The 5,025-nt window shown below is 44.6% G+C and overlaps 1 protein-coding gene across 2 annotated transcripts in view; it reads left to right on the top strand.

Moving 5' to 3' along the window:
* Nucleotides 1–1,838: 1,838 nt before the first annotated feature.
* Nucleotides 1,839–5,025, top strand: part of SENP5 (SUMO specific peptidase 5) — a 39,066-nt gene continuing 35,879 nt past the window's right edge. Inside the window, exon 1 of one of the 2 annotated variants that reach the window (XM_007465863.1) lies at nt 1,839–2,054. The gene's annotated coding sequence lies outside the window, so the exon portion shown is untranslated. The remainder of the gene's footprint in view (nt 2,055–5,025) is intronic. The other variant, XM_007465862.1, reaches the window with a different exon arrangement.

The following is a 5,025-nucleotide window of genomic DNA, read 5'->3' as shown; positions in this document are numbered from 1 at the left end:
CTACACTGGGGACTTTTTCCTCCGAACTCTAGCTGCTTTGGTGTCTTCCCCTCAACACAAGGAGACCACCAGGCTCCTCTTGGTTTCCCCTACCTGTGACTCTCCTGGAGACTCTTGCCAGGCAGTAAACTGGTGCATTTGTTGGGGGGCTCACCTCATTTATTGTCCATCTCTCAGGGATCACCATTCTTTTTTGCCTTATGTCAAATGTTTTTTAAATGTTGTTTCAGGGACTTCCCTAGTGGTCCAGTGGCTAAGACTCCACGCTCCCAATACAGGGGGCCCAGGTTCGATCTCTGGTCAGGGAACTAGATCCCACATGCCACAACTAAGAGTTCACATGCCACAACTAAAGATCCCGCATACTACAACTAAAAGATTCTGCATGCTCCAACTAAAAGATCCCACATGCCGCCAACGAAGATCTTGCGTGCCACAACTAAGACCCAGTGCATCCAAATAAATAAATAAACAGCTATTAAAAAATAAATAAATGTTTCATATTTCTTGTCTGGTTTTTTAGTTGTTACAGTTGGAAGGGTAAAATCTGATTTCTTATTCCATCTTGGCTGGAAGTGGAAATCTCAAAAGGATTTACTTTTAAACTGACGAAATGTGCCAAGCTGAGCTTACACATATGCTATTAAAACTCAATAACTACATCAATTGTTTATAAGGAAGACCAAGAAAAGCTTTTTTTTGTAAAGGACTACTTTTTCACTGACATTGGTTAGAATTTGCTGACACGTGTGATGATTAAAAGCAAACCACACTGTAGTCGGTTTTATTATTTTTTTTAACCTTCTTTACAGTCAATGCACACCCTTATTGCTTGTGCCTGGGACACAAGGCTCCCAGCACCCCACCCTTGGTATTCCATAATATACATCTCCACTTTATTCCAAAAATCGAATACGGCCAAAATTGAATTCATCTTCTGAAATAAATCTGGTATTATTATATTTTCCACCTGTCAGGATATCGTATTAAAATTATGTATGTCTCCCCACAATTAGACTGAGGGCTTGCAAGAGAAATATTACTTCATGTTCACATTAAAAAAAAATGCTTGTTGAAAGAATCGTGCTTTAATATATCAGACTGAAGTCACTTTCCTCTTTGTTCAGAAAGAGAATAATAGATTTATTGCACAGACTTACTAAGCACTTGTAGGCCAGTCACTATTTGGTGCTGGCTGGGGCTACAATGGTGAATAAGACCAGGTTCTGCCCTCCTGGGGAAGTGTTTTCAGTTGAGGAGAGACGGGTCAGAGATATAGAGGCACATCGCAATGCCAAGGGGAAAGATCACCATGGAAAAACCAGAGAAGAAAAGCTTGGGCCAGGCCTCAAAGTGCAGCCAGAGCAGGAATGTGGTCCTTCGCTTTTGACCAAAGGGAAAAAGGATTAGTGGAGGGAGACGCCGTATAGTAGCTGCGGTTTGCCTTAGCCCTATCAAAGTGCAGCCAGAGCAGTAATGTGGTCCTTCGCTTTTGACCAAAGGGAAAAAGGATTAGTGGAGGGAGACGCCGTATAGTAGCTGCGGTTTGCCTTAGCCCTATGGGGGTTAAAAACTTGAGAGCAGGCTGTAAAGAAGTCTCAAACCCGTTCTGCAATGTTCAGATCGCAGTTTCTACAATCCTCACGCGCCACGAGGAAAGAGCCGGGTCCGCGACCAAAAGCGGACTCCACCAGCCAGGGCCGCTGATCGTCAGAAAGACGTCCCGGGAGGGCGGGGGAGCGTGCACCGCCGGAAGTGGAGGGAAGGCGGGGCCACGCCCCCAGCGCCGACCCCTTTCTTCCCTCCCCTGCCCCCTGCACGCGGCGCGGGCGGGGCTGAGGCGGAAGGGCACCGAAGGAGGTGACGTTGTAAGTGAGCGCCAGCTTCTCGGCAGTGGCTCCAGAGGAAGCTCGGCGGCTGTGGCCGCTGTAAGCAGGCCGGACGTCTGCTTGCTGACGGGCTTTCCCCTAAAGCTGGCGAAGGCGGAGCCGCAGTCCGAGCTGCCGCAGTATCTGGACCCACGGCGGGGCAGGTGCCGGCAGCGAGGGACGTAGGTAAGCGGGAGCCCGGGTGTCAAATACGGCGAATGACTGACGGACCAGGCTGGCTGGCCATTCTCGCGCCAGTGCGCGCCAGCTCAGCACCCTGGCCTGGAGGCCTCGAGCGCTGCCGTTACCCCACCGCCGAACCAGAGGCAGCGGATTTCTCCCCGGGCGCTCTTGTGCCTTTCTGGGGTCGGGGAAGGAGCTCGTCCCGAGGAACCAGTGTCCCCTTTTTCTCGCCAGTCCGCGCTGTACGACGCAGAAGCGGAGAGGGCTAGCGCCCCCGGCCGCTCTTCCTGAAGCCGGGGGAATCTTTGAGCGGAAGAGCTGCTGGTAGAGGTCCTCCAGCTCCTGCCGTCTTGGGTTTTATTTGTTCGGACAATTCTGCTTCCTTCCTGCCTTTGGTTCCATCCTCACACTCCTGGGACCCTGTTCTAGTGAACGGGTATGGCACAATTAAACATTTGGGCGGTGGGAAGCCTGTTTTTCCCTTCTGTTTATGCTAGGCAGTATCAACCCCCGTTACAGTGTATGACCACTCTTTTGGGGGAGGAGGGGTGCGGAGAGGATGTCGGAGATAAGGGTTTTGGACTTGGAGTTCGAAAAGCTGGAGTTCGACAAGCTGAATTGAAATCCTGGCCTGCCACTTGGTGGTGGCTTTAATCTTGTGTAGACATTTTTAACCCATGTAAAGTGGGACTTTCTTATACCTATATGTTAGTTGGGAGAATTAAATGAAATGAAGAAAGCAGAACGTTAATCATGAAGTATTTGGGGAATCAGGTTAAAGTCGGTTTAATAATACCCAGGACGCTTAATGGTAGGTTCTTAATTATGTCTTTTACCTAGAATAACTACGCTTGGTATGGAGAAGGGTGCCAGAAGAGATACTAGGATCTTGTGGTTAAAAGCTAACTGCAGTCTCTGCTTTGGGTCGGGCAGCATTAGAAAGAAATCAGTTTCTCCTAGTCACCCAGAGGTCTCATGCTTATTGATTACACATTATTGGTGTATGAGGGATGACCTAAATCAGTTTTGCTTCTTGCTCAGTATGTCTAGTGGGCCCTTTCTAGGAGAAAAGCTGGGAGGGGCTTCATTCACACCTTGGCCCGCTTTAGAAGGAATTCTTTGCACGTTTCTGAGGACTCTTCCCTCTGCTTCTAAAGCATTTCATGTTAATTGAAAATGTTCAGAGAATAAACATAAGGACTTGAATCCTTTGAGTGGCTGAACATTACAGTTCTAAGTTAATATGAGGAGATACCTTTCTCTATATTGGTGAGAGAAGACCATTCCCTGCTCTGAAGTTTAAGTAGACCCTAAGAGAAGTGTTTGGGGCAGGGAGAAGGGAGATGCAATCAGTGACTTGAGTGAGTAGCACCTGTTCTTACAGTTGCTTGGTCAGACAAATTAAGGATACTTGCCTTCCCTCATTGGAGTGTGATGATGCTCAGTGAAGCATGATGAAGTGCAATCTTCAGTTCCTTTGACACAGAATTGTCAATTTGGAATTTTAAGTCATGGATATGGAAGGGACCTTGAAGGTCATCTAATCCAGTGGTTCCAAAACCTGCAGGGACATCAGAATCAGTTGGGGAATTAAAACAAAACCCCAGATGCCCAGACACTACCTTAATAGATCTGAAATGGGACCCGGGTATTTGCGATTTTTAAAAAGATTTTCAGGTGATATTCACCGTTTGAAAACGCAGATTTTGGTTTATAAACAGGCTCAGAGAGGTGAAGTGTCAATTAGTTTGTTGCCTATGCCTTTTAAGTTTCTTTCTCTTTTTCTTCCTTTCCTTAACAAATAACCTTACTTGAATCAATAGTACTATTTCAGGTTTTGTATCTCTGAGAGCACAGAAGGGGAAAAAAGTCATTTGTCAGTAGCTGTATGTAATTCTGTTTTCATAGTTCCCTATGCAGTTAGACTCCTTAATGGTCTTTAATGAAAGTATTAGATTTTACAGTAAAATTTTTTACTAAATGTTGCTTAGGTTTTTTTTGTTGTTGTTGGCAGAATTATATAAACTTTATAAATCAGTTTCTTAGTAGACTTAGTAGATTTTTATGCCAAGCCTTCATAAACCATGGAAGAATTCCAGTTAAAGAATATTTTTGCTTTTGTTCTGGCTTGTCATAAACTCACTGTTTATGACATAAACTCACTGTACTGTCCACAGGTTTCGCTCCACCACCATCCCCCACAATCCTGGTATGCATGACCTCTTATTTTGTATCACTAGCCAGCTTCCTATGGAACTCAATTTGAGAACTGTTAGAGAAGCCCTATAACGTCTCTAATGGCCTTATAAACACCTGATTTAACCAGAGGCTCTTGGTATTGCCTTAAGCTTGTCCTTGAATTTTTAGTCCCTTTTTCCTTTTTGGTTAATTGTACCGTGCCACTGATTTAAAGAATTTGATAGATATCTAGAAAGGATGAACTGATACGGAAGTAACAGTGCCTCATATGTATTTTTCTTGCCCATTATAGTGAAAATGTCGTGATTTTTTTAGGGGGGTGGTTAATATTTTCAGCATTCTTAAGGTAATAGATCATCAGGCAGAGCTGAACATTCTCTTTTGGGGAGATATATTCATTAGCAAATTATTCTTTGAATAAGAATCACTGAAACGATGAAAAGGCTGCGTTAGCAGAGCCAGAAATGGACTGTACATCAAAATCCTCTAAAGGAAGATGCTGAATTATTTTCTTTTTAAAAATGACCCTGTTTATAGCATGTTAACTTCCTACAACCAGATGACACAGGACATTCTGAATTCACTGATTAGCAAAGCCATGTTAACAGAGAGGTAATCTATAAATTCAGAATCTAGAGAGACATATGGTATGTGTTTAAGATGAAAAACCAAGTCACTGAGTCTCTAATTTTTTTTTTTTTTTTTTTTTTTTGTCACTTTGCAGTACGTGGGCCTCTCACTGTTGTGGCCTCTCCCGTTGCGGAGCACAGGCTCT

This window comes from Lipotes vexillifer, unplaced genomic scaffold (genome assembly GCF_000442215.2).
Source record: "Lipotes vexillifer unplaced genomic scaffold, Lipotes_vexillifer_v1.1 scaffold853, whole genome shotgun sequence".
Taxonomy (NCBI): domain Eukaryota; kingdom Metazoa; phylum Chordata; class Mammalia; order Artiodactyla; family Lipotidae; genus Lipotes; species Lipotes vexillifer.
Note: the sequence above shows the minus strand (reverse complement) of the source record. Positions and strands in the feature narration are given on the sequence as shown.